We start from the raw sequence: 18,912 nt of genomic DNA, 5'->3' as shown, positions 1-18,912 counted from the left end.
CTACGCTCACCGATTATCACCCTCTGTGCAATACACCAATTGAACCATCTCCCTATCTCGTGTCAAAACCTGCGAATGGACTCAACCAAATAACCATGCTGGGCTGAGACTGCTCGGTCACCGCCCGCCACTGCGAGCGTTAGCATCGAGAAACAATACCACCTTTGTTCCAATCACGGTCTCTCACGGAACTCTAGGGTTCCATGGAACCCTGGTTGAGAAAGCCTGATATAGAGGGGAAAAAATAAGTAAATCAATTACAGTAAGTACATTTATGTATATTAAATGGTTAAATTAAAAAGTGTAAAACCAAAAATAATATATAAAAAAGTGATGTGGTGTTCATGGGTTCAATGACCGTTTAAGAATCGGAGGGCAGAGGGGAGGAAGCTGTTCCCGAATCACTGAGTGTGCGCTTTCAGGCTTTTCTGTATCTCCTTGCTGACGGTAACAGTGAGAAGAGGTCATGGCCTGGGTGATGCGGGTCTTTAATATTGTGTCTACCTTCCTGAGACACCGCTCCTTGAAGGCGTCTTGGATACTACGGATGCTAGTACCCAAGACGGAGCCGACTATTTTTACAATATTCTGTAGCTTCTTTCAATCCTGTGCTGTGTCCCCCCAACCCCCACCCCTACCAGACTGAGATGCAGCCAGTCAGAATGCTCTCCGGGGTACACTTGTAGAGTTTTTGAGTGTTTTCGTTGACAAACCAAATGTCCTTAAACTCCTAATGAAGTATAGCCACGATATATCTCATTTAAATCTTTAATAAATCAGAACTCGTCTATGCATGTTAAAATTGTAAAGGGCTATGTCTAAATTTAAGCACGCATCATTATTTTTTAAAAAGGTTCAGAGGTTCAAAGGTGGTTTAATGGCAGAGAAAAGTATACAATATACATCCTGAAATGCTTTTTCTTCACAAACATCCATATAAACAGAGAACTACCCCAAAGAATGAACGACAGTTAAACCTGAGAACCCCAAAGTTCCCCCCCCCCAGCTTCCCCTCCCACATGCAAGTGGCAGCGAGCAACGATCCCCCTCCTCCCACCAGCAAAAATATAAGCACATCAGTACCATCACTGAGCCCAAGCGTGCTCTAAGCAACAGTAAAGACACAGACCAAAGTTACCTCAAAAGCTTTGACAACTCACAGGTTCTCTCCCTCCCCAGCAAGGGAGAGGGAAGTGTCCCCCATTATCACAAATTGAAATAAACAATTTTCACAATGAAAATAAACTGTGTTTAAAGTACTTCATTGGATGAAAAGTATCTCCTCCTTGGTAGGGAGGGTGGACCCACCAATCAAGCAATGGATATTGGACGCTGGACTTTGCTGAGAAGACTACCGACGGAGTAAGCTAATCCTTGAAGAGTTGGTGGATACACTATAACCTCCCTACCTGGAGTGTAGCCATAGATGTCTATGTCAGATGGGGCTTTAAATCTTCTTTTGGGTTCAGGGGTTCTCACACAGAGAAACCAATACCATCACAAGACTGAGAGAGCTGAATGTCTTTCTTCCATCTCATAAAGAAATACAGAAAGATCTTTCACCAAGTACTTATTCAGCTGATCCAACATATGGTTCTGTATCACATTTTGCTCAATGCTCCTGGAGAGTACTCCAAGGCATTTTTCACCTCATTTGTATCATGTAAATATAAACTGCTTCTGTTAGTTTATATAATAATCTTACAGTTCGTGATTCCTTCCATTGCTGTCTCAATTGACTTTAATTATATTCCGAAATGACCAGACTTTGTACTGCCCAAGTTCACTCTGCAAAGAAAAACACAACTCCAGCAAAAGTGAAAGCAGAGAACTGCCTCAGAATTCAGAAACCATTTGAATATCTACTTTAATGGGAAGACAAATAGGATAATGGTAGATGGGCAGTGCAGTTGGCATGCATGAAGTGGGCTAAAAGGGCCATATGATTCATTGAACTTAAGACGTTTCATTATCTGCTGAATCAGTGCCACAACCAATGCTCTCAGACTATTCAGAGACCTTAAAAAGAGCTCCAGTGACTTTCTGAAAGCTAATTCCAATTTTTGACCAGCTACTAATAGGTCTTAAGCTGTATAAAGATTAATCATTGATACCTCTTTTCGAGCAGAGCACTGAAATCAGTCATAAAAGCTAACAATGGAATGTCCCAGAATAAATGTAAGGGAACTGAAACCACTCAGTGGGGGTTTGGGGATTGATTATCATGTTGCCATTCTTTTTTGTGCAAGGGGTGGGTTTGCTGTTACTCTCTGAACTGATATTCATGGATTTTCTTGATTTCAAGACAATCGGAGAAGAATCTCAGAGTTGTATTCTGCATACATACTTTGATAATAAATTAACCTTTGAACTTTTGTACACCTGTTTTAAAATACAGTGATTAGAAATACCACGTTTATTCTTCAAGACTCAACATTGCTAATATGATTTCCAGTACACAAGTATAAAGGACACTTGCTCTCACAGGAAGAAATTAATTAATTTAAAATAGCAGAAGAGTCTAATAACTAGTGAATTTAATTACAAAAGTTAATTGGCCAACAGTTCAACCTGGTGATTTCCTCATTTAGGTAAGTTCTTGTGTGTGTTGGTACCATTACGTTGTTTCAATATAGCTGCAACTAAAATCAGCTTCACACCATTCTCGATGTCGACTGCCTATGCCATCCACTCTCTCATCCATCCCAAAGGGCAGCAGGAGTATTGTGGGTCCAATTAAAAACCTATGATCAGGTACAAATATTTAGTTATAAGTACTTAATATCCATTCTGGAAAACATTATTTGAATCCCATAACAAATATACATACAAGGTATGAATCCTGACCCAGAAGCATCTACTACAAGTTATTTAAAATACTAAATTGCTTAATACAAGAACATTTTAAAAACTGACATCCCTTCAGTTGCAGTAAACCATAAACACAAGAAATTCTACAATGCTGGAAATCCAGTGCAACAGACACACAAAATGTGTGGACTGACATGCTGAGTTTCATATAAACATAGAAAACCTACAGCACAATACAGGCCCTTCAGTCTACAAAGTTGTGCTGAACATGTCCCTACCTTAGAAATTACTAGGCTTACCTATAACCCTCTATTTTTCTAAGCTCCATTTTGGGCATGTATAAACCTGCTATGCACCTCCATTTTTTTTTCTTAACTATGGTTTCAAAATCTTTTGAAAAACAATGTTCCCTAAACCTGTTATCTTTATTTGACAGGCACGTACAAGGTTCGTACTCACAAAATTTCAAGTTTGAAGGCCTCCCTCTTACCAAGTACACCTTTGCCAGGCAACACCCCATCCCAATCCATGCTTGTCAGATCCTGTCTGATACCATGAGAATTGGCCTTTCTCCAATTTAGAATCTCAACCTATGGACCAGACCTATTTTTTGCATATTTATTTTAAAATTAATTGCATTGTGAAAACTCAATGCAAAATGTTCCCTTACACAAATTTCTGTCACCTGTCCTGTCTCATTCCGTAATAGGAGATCAAGTATCATGCACTCTGTCAATGGACTTCTGCATACTGATGAAGGTATCTTTCTTGAAAACATTTGACACATTCTATTCTATCTAGTCCTTTGACAGCATGCTGATCCCATTCAATACGTGGACAGTTAAAATCACATACTATAACAACCTCTTGTTTCTAGCAACAGTTTGCAATCTTTCTGCAAATTTGTTCCTCTAAATCCCTCAGATTATTGAGTGGTCTATAATATAGCCCTATTAATGTGGTCAAAGTGTTTCTTACTACTCAATTCCACCTATAACACCTCTCTAGAGGGGTTCTCCAGTCAGTTCTGACTGAGTACTATATGATATTTTCCCTGACTAGTAATGCCACCCCTTTTCATTTAATCCCTTCCATGGTCATGTCTAAAGCAATGGAACTCTGGAATATTGAGATGCCAGTCCTGCCCCTCCTGCAACCAAGTCTCACGAAAGGCTACAATATCATAATTCCAGGTATTGATCCATGTCCTGAGCTCATCCACCTTTTTTTTAAACAATATTTCATGCATTGAAGCATCTGCAGCTTAGATCATCAGTTGCACCATGGTCAACCTTTTGATTCCTGACTTTGCCTGAGGTCTTAATGACATTGGTCTCCACAACCCCTCCACTATCTGTTTTGGCACTCTGGTTCCCATCCTCCACCCCATGCAGCACCAGCAAACCTTACCGCTAGTGTACGAGTCCCCTTCTAATTCAGGCTCAAACCATCTCTTCTGTACAGGTCCCACCTTCCCTGGAAGAGAGCCCAATGATCCAAAAATCTTATGCCCTCCCTCTTACACATAAATCCTTAGCTATGTGTTAAACTGTACAATCTTCCTATTTTTTGTCTCCCTAGCACATAGTATGTATAGCAATCCTGAGATCAGAACCCTTTAACCTAGCACCTAACTCCCTTTTCAGAACCTTGTCACTCTTCCTCCCTATGTCATTGGTTCTCGTGGTATTCCCATGCCACTCAGTTAGCCACTCCAACACAGGAGGGGGTTCACATGTCGGCATTATTAATAAAGTTCAGCTGAATATCCTGCATGCTGGCCTTCTGGTGTGTTCAAGACAAGTCAAGTTTATTGTCATTTCAACCATAAACTGCTGGTACAGTACACAAAAACAAAACGACGTTCCTCCAGGACCCTGGTGCTACATGAAATCACACAGAACTACACTAGACTATGTGAGACAGCACAAGGCTACACTAGACTACGTAAAACAACATAAAAACTGCCCTGGACTACAGACCTGCACAGGACTACATAAAGAGCACAAAATTGTACAATGATTAATAAACAAGACAATAGGCACAGTAGGGGACAAATTACAATATAATAATAAATTATCTAGATGTCAGTGTAGACTCTGAGTATTGAGGAGTCTGAGGGCTTGGGGGAAGAAACTGTTTCACAGTCTGGTCATGAGAGCCCGAATGCTTCTGTACCTTTTGCCAGATGGCAGGAGGGAGAAGAGCTTGTGTGAGGAGTGTGTGGGGTCCTTCACAGTACTGTTAGCTTTGTGGATGCAGTGTGTTGTGTAAAGGTCCGTGATGGCAGGAAGAGAGACCCCGATGATCTTCTCAGTTGACCTCACTGTCCGCTGCAGGGTCTTGCAACCCAAGATGGTGCAATTCCTGAGCCAGGCAGTGATGCAGCTGCTCAGGATGCTCTCAATACAACCCCTGTAGAATGTGATGAGGATGGGGGTGGGAGATGGACTTTTCTCAGCCTTCGCAGAAAGTAGAGACGCTGCTGGGTTTTCTTTGCTATGGAGCTGGTGTTGAGGGACCAGGTGAGATTCTCTGCCAGGTGAACACCAAGAAATTTGGTGCTCTTAACAATCTCAACAGAGAAGCCGTCAATGTTCAGCGGGGAGTGGTCGCTCTGTGCCCTCCTGAAGTCAACAACCATTTGTTTTGTTCACACTCAGAGACAGGTTATTGACTCTGCACCAGTCTGTTAGCCGCTGCACCTCCTCACTGTAAGCTGACTCATCATTCAAGCTGATGAGACCCACCACAGTCGTGTAATCAGCAAACTTGATGATGTGATTCGAGCTGTGTATTGCTGAACAGTCATGGGTCAACAGAGTGAACAACAGTGGACTGAGCACACAGCCCTGGGGCGCCCCTGCACTCTCCCAAAATATCGAACACAACATGGTCTCAGAAGTGGTTGATTGTCAATAAATTGGTGCTACAGATCAAGTGAGATCCCTAACAAGGCAAATATTTACAATAAGACTGTTTAGTTCACATATATCTATGAAAAATATCCAAGAATTATCAACCTAAACTGTCTATGCTAGTTTGCTTAGTTGTATGCACCACGAGGCTGAGTTGAGAACTGACTAGGGTTGCTAGGCAACTCCTTCAAGCTACACTGAAAAGTGGCTGCATTGTAACAATCTGTGGGCCACTAGCCTGGAGAAGTGCACAGAGTCACAGACACAGCAGAGAAGTCAGTCAAACATTCAAGAGAAAAGGCAGCTTGTTGTCCAAATGAGTAAAATAATAAATAGACAAACAAACAGGAAAATGGAGAAAATACCTGGATCTACTTACCTAATAATGCCCCCCACCCCCGAGACATTTGATTTCTCTAAACCAGGAACATCGAGAGATGGCTCAGATGGTTTAAGAGGTTTAGGGCTGCAAGCAATCTCACTCAGACTTCAGAAGAGCCCCAAGTAAGCACACTGATATATTGCATGGAGGACAAAGCAAAGAACATCATGGGTCGATTTGGACTAACAGATACTCAGGAAGAGGAATTCAAAACAGTGCAGAAAAAAAAATCGAACAAAACTTCACAGGAAAACGTGATATATGCGAGGAAATAGGGTGCAGTCAGAAACACTACAGGAAGAGGAGAGAGTAGATCTTAGCTCAAACAAAACAGACAAGTGAAACAAAGAACAGGTAAGATGTCCAAATGCAGGAGATGCAGCAAGTCTCCATTCCATGTCAAAGAGCTCTGTCCAGTAAAATAATTGAAATGCCACCAATGCAATAGAGTTAGCCATGATAACAGCCAGTGTTACTCACAAACAGTTCTTCAGGAGGTCAACGAAGAACATGATTCAGACAAAGAGAGACCTTTCCTTGGGCTGTAGATTCAAATAAGCAAGGCTGGTGCACTATGGTTCAGTTGCAACATGAGGCAGTGACATTCAAAATGGACACTAGGTTAGATGTCACAACCATCCCTGAACGTCTGTTCACAAAAGTGGCAAAGATAACATATTATGTTAAACCCAACAAAGAAAGTACTCATGGGGACAGGAAAACAAACTCAGTGTGAAAGGAGTGTTTACTATTCCCATCCTGAAAAATGAGAAACAGATGTCTGTGTTGTTCAGAATCTCTTCTTACCACAACTGGGAGAACATGCTATTAAGAAGCTGAACCTCGTTGCAGGGTTTGATTCACTAAACAATGTTCAGTGACAGGAGAAATACTTGGAGTTGTTCCTCTAAATCCCTCACCAGTCTCATTAATGAATAAAGTCACAGCTGAACTTCAGAGAACAGAGGTGTTTGACATCATAACGAGAGTGAATGGACCTAGTGACTGGTGTGCAGACATTGTTTCTGTTCCCAAGCCAAATGGTACAGCGAGGATCTGTGTTGATCGAACAAAATTAAATAATGCAGTGAGGTGGGAGGAATTTATTCTGCCCTCTGTTGAGCACACATTCGGTAGGCTGGGTGGGGGCAAAATTCTTCAGCAAACTCAGGGTTCTGGCAGAGACGTTTAGCTCCTGAGTGACAGAATATATATATATATATCTCACTCTCTCTCATTCAGCCCCAATCTCTTTCAGATGAGGATAAACCAAAGTTTGGAGGCACTGAAAGCAGTGTCTGCCACATGCACAATATACTCATCTTTGGAGGCTCAATCAAGGATAGAAGTATGGAAACTGCCTTGGAGAAACTGCAACAAGCTGGAAGAATCCTAAACAAAAAGAAATGCTAATTTGTAAAGTTGGAGGTGAAGTTAGTAGGCCACCAACTGTCCTCTGGGGGAGTGCAACCAGATTCAGATGAACTGCCAGGAGTTCAGAACATGGAACAACCTACAAGTGTATCAGAGATCTACAGTTTCCTTGGCATGGTAAATCAGCTGGAAAGTTCATTCTAGGTCTGCCAGAGAAAAGAAAGCCACTATAAGACCTCTCTCAGAGAAACATTTGAACCTGACATGCACCACAGGAGGAGTTATTCTCTTCACTTAAAGCAGAGCTCATCTTTTCACCAACATTGGCGTTCCTCGATCCGAACAAAGCAACCCCTAAGATCTCAGCAGATGCCCCTTCCTTTGAATTAAGGGAAGTGCTCATGCAAACTGTAGTGGTGTATGGAAACCTGTGGCATATGCATCAAAAGCACCGACTCCTACTGACAGTGTGCCCAAATCGAAAAGGAGACGTTGGCTCTCATGTGGGCTTGTGAAAGCTTTATCTACTACTTGATAGGCATTAAATTCCTAATTGTAACAGACCACACACGCCACTTGTCAGTCTTCTCAGCTCAAAATACTTACATGTCTGCAAAGATTCAGAATGAGGCTTATGTGATACAGTTGGTACATTGAACATGACCTCAGCAAATCTTTCACACCACTGGACACTGTCAAGGATGCCATGCAAAAGTGAGTGGATGGAAGGTGACTCCTCCCTCATGGAAGATGCCATTGTAACACCCTGGTTAAGATTTTTACTACTAATGCTGTAGGGTATTTCATTGACTCGTTTTCTGTAGAAGCAACATGTTCTGCTGATAGTATTTGGGTTTCAGTTAAAGGCAAGGGGTTGTGATGTTCAAATTAGGAATGTTGGGTCAGCCAATCAGGCTGGTGGTATTGGGAGAAGGTTCCAGAGAAAGCTGGGTGGAGAGGCTTTGTGATGGACACTGGTGGGGATTGTAGTCTTTTCAGCAGGAGATAGAGAGAAAACAATCGAGAGAACTGGGCCATAGGATTCGACCCAACTGGAATGGGTGATTCAATTGTGTACAGGATGGGAGGGTCTACTGGTGATTGGTGTATAGGAGCAGCACTGTAAGAAGAGACACACACACAGCTTTTGGAAGATATGAGCTCCAACCTGGTGCACATTTAACTGGTTTAATTATACTGTGGCCTTTTATTTTTTCCTTTTTTTAAATAACTATTTGAATATGCTGAGATTCATAACTACAGCTTTACAGTTGTATGTGGTGTATGATCTGATATTTCTTGCCGACAGATAATTGCACATAGGCAGTATTTATACAGTATTCGTTCAGATCAGGGTTCGGGTGGTCATAACATCCCAACTTTGCGATTTGGTGGGACCCAAATCATACCGATCCTAGACATATGGATTTTGAGAAAGGTGGGTTTCTCACCACTGAGTCCGGTGGCCATAGCGAGTTGCTAATGAGCTAAGAAGCCTGGTAAAAGGGGGTTTCACCAATATGTTCTTTGCTCAGGCATGTGAAAGATTTCCTGCATCACAGAATAAATGGGATGAAATTTGCACTGAGTTGTAAAAGAATCAACTCTGCAGCAAGGTCGAGCAATACAGTGAGAATGGATGGCCAGCTGTTCCAAAAGGAGCTCTCAAACTCAGTCCTTATTGGTTTGAGAGAAACGCAATCACCATTCTTGACGGTTTGCTGCTAAATGGCTCCAGACACATCATTCCTGTTTCTATGCACTCCAACATCAGTCATATCCACCAAGGGCGTCAAGACATCAAAACTCTGCCTATGAGCAAGGCGATCTGTGTAATGGTCTGCTCTGAGCACAGAGATGAGAGATTTTGTAAGGCAATGCGAAGCTTACAGGAAACAGTACAAAAATCATGCTGAATCCTTCTGTTCCACAGAATTCCTGGACTTTCCATGGCAAATTGCAGATATAGATATTTTTGCATCAAAGAGACAAATATCTTCTCACTATGAATTACTACTCACTGAATGCTGAGATATCCAAGCTGTCCTCTGCATAATTAGATGTTATCCAGCACCAATAAGCTATATTTGCTCACCATGGAAAACCAGTGTCAGACAACGTTCCACAATTCAGCTGCTCAGTCTTTGCTAGGGACTATGAGTTCAAACACCAGACAAGCAGTCCATGGTACCCACAGGCAAATGGAGCAGCAGAAAGAGCAATGCAAACTGTTAAGAGCCTCCTACTGAAGACAAAAGAACCTTACAAAGCTCTGCCAGCTTATCGCTCCACACCTCTTGCAAATGGCTACAGTCCATCAGGGTTGTCACTAGGCCAGAGACTGAGAACAAGCCTGCCTGTTCTTCTTGCCCTTCTCCAACCTCACTTACAGGACTTAGACAAAGTGAGAAATTTTGAGACAACACGACATGAGAAAATGCAAAACATACATGAACTCAGACACAGAGCAAAATCTTTGATACTGCTCGGGAGTGGTAAAGCTGTTTGGGTTTCAGACCAATTCACCAAAGTAACAATGGTCTGGCAGCATGCACGACGATTGTTTGTGATCAGAACATCACAAGGTGAAATCACACAGAACAGGCATGCGCTCGTGCACCTTCAAAGTCCACGAGAGGTAGAGGAAGAAATAGAATGACCTGATCCTTATGATGAGGACAACATACCTGAGGTGAATATCTGTTATATTTGCACTATTGTTTTTAAATGGTGGATGCAATGAACTGTGTAATTATGGGCTGGTTATTTAACTTTGGAGGTGTGCAAATAATTGGAATCAATTCCAAGAGAAAGTATTTAGTGAGGTACAGGCTAATTAGGGATAGTTAGCATGGACTAAAACCTGACAATGCAGGAAAACATTCAGCAGACACTAGCTGGAAAGAAAGGCAGCCAAAGTTTTAGGTTGGAAATCTTTCATCTGAATCAAAAAATGAGAAAACAAGACAGTTTTAGGTTATGAGAGCGCGAGGAGAGATGGTTCAGAAAAAAAACAAATACATCTGATACGTGAGGCCAAATGACAGATTGCTGTGCTGATGCATTTTGTGAAGGGGCTTTGTTGGTAGATTAATGAAGGAAAGTGGGGAGAGGGAGAAGGGGAGAGAGGGAGAAGAGGAGAAAGTGAACAAAGTGACAGGTAAAAGCTGTGAAATGCAAGTCAGGTATATTGCAGGAAATAGAAAAGGAAAGATAGCAAACATCCAGCTCGAGCCATGAGAGGGAAAGTTGTGTTCATATTACAGACCGATACCCTGGTTTGAGAACCAGACAGTTCTGAAACAACTTGAGAAAGCAAGTTACCTGAAAAGGTCAAATATGCCCAGATGGAAGATGAGATAATGTTCTTTGGTCTTTCTGTACAATATGGTCTTGCTGGCACTGTGCAGGAAGCCACAGACAGATTAAGTCAGAGTGAGAACTGGATGAAGAATAAAAGTGACTGGAAGTTGGAAGCTCAAAGTCAGTCTTGCAGATGAATGATAAGCCACAAGACAGTCACCCTATCTCTACCAGATCAAGCATTAAACGTAATACACAAGATTGATAGTAGCTCCATGAATTGCAGCTTCATCTTGAAGACTATTTAGTCTCTAGATGGTGGGAGAAGGGAACTTCAACCAGTTGCATAGGAATGTGCCATTTGATGGGTGGTTAGATGAGATGGAAAAGTGGACCTAGGAGTTGTGAAGAGAACAGTTCCTTTGAAATATTTAAAGGTGAGGTGAGGTGGAGATGATTCTGGGTGGTGGTAACTCACTGAAGGTGATGGAACCCAAGCTTCCAGTTGCCTGTCGCTGCAATTATTCCTATATTTAAAGTAATTGATGCAAATATTGATGAAGAAAACTAATTTTGTCTAGAGGATTGTTAGTGTGTGGAACTCAGCACCTGAAAGGGTGGCAGAACAGAAAAAAAAAATCTCACAAAATGCTTGGATTTTTTCTTGAAGATCTGCAGAAAGACTGGGGACAATTCCTGGATGATGGAATTGGGTTGGGTATCACTTCAACTAGCATGGACACTCTGGGCCCAAGGGCACCCTCCATGGTCAATGTTCTGATTTCTGCCCATCGAAGGACCTGCCATTTAATTGAGACTTATTACAAGACAAAGAATTGTGCAATGTTGTTTATCGAGTTTACTTTCTTCATAATTGCAGTTACATGTTGAGCCTGGTACAGGTCCTCCAAAATGGTAACAAGAATTTAATGTTGCTGACTCTCTCCAACTCTTGTTCTCCAAGAAGGACTAGCTCATGGACCTCTGGTTTCCTCCTCCTGAAGTTAAAGTTGGCTTTAACTTCGTGGCAATTTCCATATTATGGCTGAGTTAACACAAGACCATAAGATATAGGAGCAGAATTAGGCCATTTGACCCATCGAGTCTGCTCCATTTCATTATGGCTGATCCAATTTTGCTCTCAGCTCCTGTCTTCTCCTCATATCTCTTAATGCCCTGACCAGTAAAGAATCTATTAACCTCTGCCTTAAATATACATAAATACTTGGCCTCCACAGCTGCCTGTGGCAAAGAATAGCACAGATTCACCACTCTCTGGCTAAGAAATTCCTCACCTCCATTCTAAAAGGACACCCCTCTCATCTGTGGCTGTGCCCTCAGGTCTTAGACTCTCCCACTAAAGGAAACATCCTATCAAGGCCTATCAGTATTTGATAGGTCTCAACGAGGTTGCCCCTCATTATTGTGAATTCTAGTGAATACAGGCCCAGAGCCATCAAACACTCCTCATATGACAGGCCATTCAATCCTGAAATAATTTTTGTGAGCCTCCTTTGAACTCTCTAAGTTTCAGCACATCCCTTCTTGGGGCCGAAAACGGTTCACAGTACTCCGTGTGGCCTCTCCAGTGCTTTATAAAGTCTCAAAGTTACATCCTTGCATTTATATTCTCGTCTTTAAATAAATGTGAACACTGCATTTACCTTCCTCACCACAGATTCAAACTGCGAATTAACCTTCAGCAAATCCTGCACAAGGACGCCCAAGTCCTTTTGCACCTTAGTTTTTTGTATTTTCTCTCCACTTAGAAAATAGTCAACCCTTTCCCTTCTTCTACCAAAATGCATGACCAGTCACTTCCCAATACTGTATTCATTCTGCCATTTCTTTGCCCATTCTCTCAATCTGTCTGTCCTTCTGTAGCCTCTCCAGAAGGGATGATTGAGAAGTTTGTGACCTAAGGTAGAGCACTTTTATTTTTCAACAGAGTCCCCTCCTACAGTTACATACACACTTAGTCCAGCAGTCATGGAGCATATGGATCCCCTTTTCATAGAAGTCGGTGTCTTGGAGCTGCAGAAGCGGTCCACAGCAGGGGTGATTGACAAGTTCATGGCCTAAGGTAGAAGGAGATTAGTTATTAACTTAAAACTTTCTGCATAATCACTCAAAGAGTTGAACTGCACATGCACATAACGAAAGCTGTATAACTCATCTCCTTTCATAATAATATATAGTACTCCAGGTGCCAACTTATCAGCCATCCCCCTCCGTAAAGTTGTAGCAAAATGTTCCTTGGTTTAATATGTACCACATCCCTTACAATAAAGGCCAACATTTCATTGTTTTCTAATTATGTTAGCTTATTGATAGAGCAAGTAATGTTTGAATATTAAAAACAAATTTACAAACTATCAGGAAGCACATGTGGAAACAGAAATAATCAATGTTCCAGGTAGAAGACAAAGAGTCAACTCTAACAATAGGATCTCATTTCTCTTTTTACAGATCTTTAGCAGGATGAGCGCTCAAATGACTTATATCTGTTCACAGCAATACACTGCTTGTTATAATATGAACTCTTGTGGATTCGTGCCACAGTTTATAGAGAATCATGACTGCATATCCTCAGTTAGTATTTTTGTAGTGAAAGAATAATTTTCCAGTGGAAGTGGGGTCATTGGCTCAATCGTTAAAGCAAAGTTGCATCAGCCCTCACTGGAAATGAAGAGGATCACTACTCACACGGAGCAGTGATACCACTTTATGACTGTATATTTTAAACTGTTTTCAAGTAAATCCTTCAGCATTACTGGCAACTATAAATAATATGGCTTTAATATAACAAGTTTTTGATGTTTGATTTTTATAAAATTTATTAAATTTGCTTTGAAGAGCTTATGTACAAAAAATGAGGTAAGGTCTCACTTATTTCAATTTAAACATCAGATCATCTTATAAATCCTGAATTACATAAAAGTATTAATAATTTATTTGGATTTCTATCTGTCTTAATACAAGATTCAAGTCTCAATGCCATAACTTCTAGCACTGGGTGAAATTCTTTCTAGAAAAAGCTCAAACAAGAACAAAGTCAGATAGCTTCCAGACTACTGCATTTCATTTAAATATGAATTCCACAAAAGGCATGTGACTGTTGGGTTATGCTTATGGGTGTAAAATTTAATTTGATGTGGTTTCATGCCAAAACGAGAAATAAAGTAAACACTATGAAAATATACTTAGATGCCAGCAGGGCTGGTAGGATGTTCACTGCCAGCTTTTAAATGTTGATTGATTCAAAGCCAAAAACCGCAGTGTATCCAAAATGCTTGCTCAAATCCAAATATAAAACTGGATAACTGGAATGAATAACAACAGGACAGGAAAGGCCATTATATTCAACTGAAAATATGATGATGCTGCAATATTAATCCTTAAAATGAATTTGTTTGTTTTTGCTTGCATGCACTCAGGGGCCACTTTAATAGGTACAGGAGTGGAGTCCAGTGTGTGCTCTGCTGCTGCTGTCAATCCAATTGAAGGCTCAATGTGTTGTGCATTCGGAGATGCTCTTCTGCACACTACTGTTGTAACACATAATATTTGCATTACTGTTGTGTTCCTGCCAGCTTAAACTAGAATAGTGCAAATACATAAAATTACTGTAAATTTCAAATAATGAGGCAGCATCCAGAAGAGCCACTGGCATGCCTTCTATGGGATCAATGTGTTTGACCCAAGGTTCGATCCTTCGAGATTTTGAAATCCAAAAAACTTGAATTTGCTCACCCTTTCCACAGTTGACCCCTCGTGAGGACTCCTTGTGTGTTCAACTGACTCCTATTTCCTGAAATCCACTTTCAATTCTTTGGTCTTGCTGACATTGAGAGTAAGGTGGTTGTTGTGATACCACTCAGCCAGCTAATCTGTCTCATTTCTGTCCACCACTTCATTGCCATCTCAGATTTAACCAAGAACAAAGGTGCCATCTGCAAATTTATAAATGGCATTTGAGCTGTGGTTAGCCACAGAGATAACTCTAGAGCAGAGGGTTAACAACAGATTCCTGAGGTGCACCTCCGTTAATTAGCAGAGAGATGATGTTTCCAATAATCTGTGATGACCAGTCTCACAATGAGGAAGTCAAGGATCCAGAAACAGGGGGAGGTACAGAGGCCCAAAGCAGAGTGAGATTGCGTCTGCTGCAGTACTAGGTGAACCAGAGTCCAGGTTCTTGCTCAGAAAGAAGTTAATTCTACTTGTAACCAATCTCTCAAAGCCTTATACACCCTCAGTCTATGTGGCAAGAGCCAGATGGCAAAAAGGCTTCAGGCAGCATAGTACATAATGGGTAACATTTAATTAAAATATATGAAATACTAAAACACATGAAAAAAATTTAGAATAGCATACTTTCTTTGCATTCTAAACTAAAGGCTTCCTATCTCCATTAAATTAACCTGGGGTAGAACTAGAGTGGTGATTCCACCACATAATGCTGTTTAATTGCACGTCTCTGTCTTATTACCATAACCTTAGGGAGTACAGCCACTGTCTATTTGTCATGCATCTATCAATATGCAAGTCTTAACTTCCACATTCAGAAACAGTTCCTCCACCCGACAAGATTCTCCCCAAAACATCTAAATGGAGATAACAAGGAACTTAATACAAACAAAGAATCACTATATTAATAACTGAGATAAATATGCCTACAACTAGAGCAAGCCAAGCAGCAGAGTTTAATTTGGGAAGGATACAGCTGAAATGTACATTAACAAATCTTGGGTGGATCATACTAGCAGTCCTGTACGGAGTTCTGGCAGTTAAAATATTAACACACAAACTGCTGGAGGAACTCAGCAGGCCAGGCAGCATCGAAGAAAAGAGTACAGTCATTTTGTTCTTGAAGTAGTTACAATTTCTAAGGCAAACACGAGGAAATCTGTAGATGCTGGAAATTCAAGCAACACACACAAAATGCTGGTGGAACGCAGCAGGCCAGGTCGAAGTTTCAGGCTGAGACCCTTCGTCAGGACTGACAGACACTCCACCCAAAATGCTGACAGCGCTTCTCCCTATAGATGCTGCCTGGCTTGCTGTGTTCCACCTGCATTTTGTGTATGTTGCTACAATCTCTAACAAGAGTTTTAAACCCCTGGTATTTCAGTTCTCATTAATTATTAGTTTGTTTGCATAATAATTTCAGGTAAGCTCTGCAAGCACTTCAGAAGATTACAGAATGAGGAGTGGAAGACGAGAGTCATATTCAGATGTGTGAAAGCTCACATCAAGGGCATCTTGTGTGTACATGTGGCTTAAAGCTAAAACAGAATATTCCAAGCAGGCACAGCCATGCCTGAAGAACTGTATTTAAAGGTGACAGACAAGTTCTGAATTCAATGACAACTCCCAAATCAAGTGACAGCTCTAGAAACCAACTATTGCAGAAGGTTACTCTGGAACACCCATGTTTAGGATTGGGTTACAGAGTAAACCTGAGGACCAGTGCATTATGAAAAGAACTAAAGTAAACACAGTGAACTATTAAAAGAGAATGTATTTGCATCTCTGTGATTTGACATGTTGGGTCCAGAGGAATGGGCCAACATGAGCATTTCAAGCTTCGCTGCAAATACACTCCTCTAAAGTACAAAGTTTCTTGCCCAATAACAATGAACATATTTTAGTACAATGGTAACTTGTATATTTCACAAGCAATGATTGAGTGCTTGCTGAGTGAGACACTTTTCTTGCCTAACCAATTACTTTGTGCATATTTTCTGGCACCAAGGAACAGGTCAAGCAAGTGAAATTAATGGACTTTACCTTTGACATTACTGAATGACAGCAGAGATTTAAGCAGCTCCGTTACCTGCACTTATTCCCATTTGAGGTTATAGAGATGTTGAGCTATGGTTGCCAATTACTTTATGCAAATTTATTCAAAATAGCTCACACTTCCATCTTCTCAAATGTATCTATTAAAATTCTTCCCGCTTTCAAACTTAATACACTTGTAGCATTATGTCTCTAAAGTAATTCCAATGAAGTTTAATGCCAGAAATATGCACCTCAACAATTAAAATTTAATATGGATTTTATTTCTTTCTGTTTGATTGGCAGATAATTGCTTCGCTTCCAAGAGCATGTGTGTTCAAATAAATAGAAACTGTGGTTGAGATAGTTATTTCATTCCATCTCTAAGACATCTCTTCATATAAAATGTGGAGTGTCAAGTTGATAACATTTTACAAAATCTGCAGTTATGTGGCAAAACTACCAGGATAGATCTCAATCTTATGCAGAGTGCCAGATAACACCAAAGCAGCTTTTCATTTTACAGGAAAAGGAAGAGGACAGCAGAAGTGATAGGGGACTCTACAGTTAAGAGGTCAGATAGACAATTCTGTGGACGCAGGAAAGAAACGAGGATGGTAATTTGTCTCCCAGGTGCCAGAGACCGGGATGTTTCCGATCATGTCCACGATATCTTGAACTGGGAAGGAGAACAGCCAGAGGTCGTGGTACAACTTGGTACCAACGACATAGGCAGGAAAAGGGTGGAGGTCCTGAAAAAAGACTACAGAGGGTTAGGAAAGAAGTTGAGAAGCAGGACCTCAAAGGTAGTAATCTCAGGATTACTGCCTGTGACTAGTGACAGTATAGGAACAGAATGAGGTGGAGGATAAATGTGTGGCTGAGGAATTGGAGCAGAGGGCAGGGATTCAAATTTCTGAATCATTGGGACCACTTCCGGCCCGGGGCAGGTGTGACCTGTACAAAAAGGACGGGTTGCAATTGAATCTGAGGGGGATCCTTGCGGGAGGGTTTGCTAAGGCCACTGGGGAAAATTTAAACTAGAGATGCTGGGGGTGGGGTGGGAACCAAACTGAAGTGACAGAGGAAAAGGAGATTGGCTCACAAATAGAGAAAGCTTGGACAGTGCAAAAGGGAGAATAGACAGGTGATAAAGGCCGCGCTCAGTCCGATGGTATGAGATATGTCTAATTTAATGCAAGGAGTATCATGAATAAAGTGGATGAACTTAGAGCGTGGATCAGCACTTGGAGCAATGATGTTGTGCCCATTACAGACTTGGATGGTATGGAATGGATGGAATGGCTACTTCAAGTGCCAGGCTTTAGATGTTTCAGAAAGGATATGGAGGGAGGCAAAAGAGGTGGGGGTGTGGCACTGCTGATCAGGGATAGTGTCACGGCAGCAGAAAAGGAAGAAGTCATAGAGGGGTTGTCTACAGTGTCTCTGTGGGTGGAAGTTAGGAATAAAAAGGGGTCAATAACTGTACTTTTTAAAAATATAGACCATCCAATAGTAACAGGGACATCGAGGAGCAGATAGGGAGACAGATTCTGTAAAGGTGTATTAATAACAGGGTTGTTGTGTTGGCAGACAGGATTAAGGAACCCCCCCCCCCCCCAAGGCATTCTACAAGTATGTGAAAAGCAAGAGAATAGATTGTGAGAGAATGGGACCAATCAAGTGTGACAATGGAAAAGTGTGTATGCAACCGGAGGAAATAGCGGAGGTACTTAATGAATATTTTGCATTTTGTATTCACTACGGAAAAAGGATCTTGGCGATTGTAGGAATCACTTGCAGGAGGATTAGAGGGTTGTGGATGTTGTTCCCTTATTCAAGAAAGGGAGTAGGGATAGACTAGGAAATTATAGGCCAGTGAGTCTTACTTCAGTGGTTGGTAAGCTGATGGAGAAGATCCTGAGAGGGAGGATTTGTAAAAGGCAGGTCATGCCTTATGAGCCTGATTGAATTTTTTGAGGATGTGACTGAGCACATTGAAGAAGGAAGAGTAGTAGATGTAGCGTTAGTGGATTTTAGGAAGGCACTTGATAAGGTACCCCATGCAAGGCTTATTGAGTAAGTAAGGAGGCATGGGATCCAAGGGGTATTGCTTTGTGGTTCCAGAACTGGCTTGCCCACAGAAGGCAAAGAGTGGTTGCAGACGGGTCATATTCTGCATGGAGGCTGGAGGCTGGTGACCAGTGGTGTGCCTCAGGGATCTGTTCTGGGACCCCTGCTCTGTGATTTTTATAAATTACCTGGATGAGGAAGTGAAGAGATGGGGTAATAAATTTGCTGATGACACAAAGGTTGGGGGTATTGTGGATAGTGTGGAGG

At 41.4% G+C, this 18,912-nt stretch overlaps 1 long non-coding RNA gene across 1 annotated transcript; it reads left to right on the top strand.

Moving 5' to 3' along the window:
• Nucleotides 1-147: 147 nt before the first annotated feature.
• LOC132380165 (uncharacterized) lies at nt 148-13,652 on the top strand. The gene is made up of 3 exons (XR_009507674.1): nt 148-262; nt 7,370-10,177; nt 13,258-13,652. It is a non-coding gene; the product is annotated as an uncharacterized LOC132380165 (long non-coding RNA).
• Nucleotides 13,653-18,912: the final 5,260 nt, after the last annotated feature.

Source organism: Hypanus sabinus, chromosome 23 (genome assembly GCF_030144855.1).
Source record: "Hypanus sabinus isolate sHypSab1 chromosome 23, sHypSab1.hap1, whole genome shotgun sequence".
In the NCBI taxonomy this organism is placed as follows: Eukaryota; Metazoa; Chordata; class Chondrichthyes; order Myliobatiformes; family Dasyatidae; genus Hypanus; species Hypanus sabinus.
The sequence above is the reverse complement of the archived record's forward strand: the minus strand, read 5'-3'. Positions and strand labels throughout refer to the sequence as shown.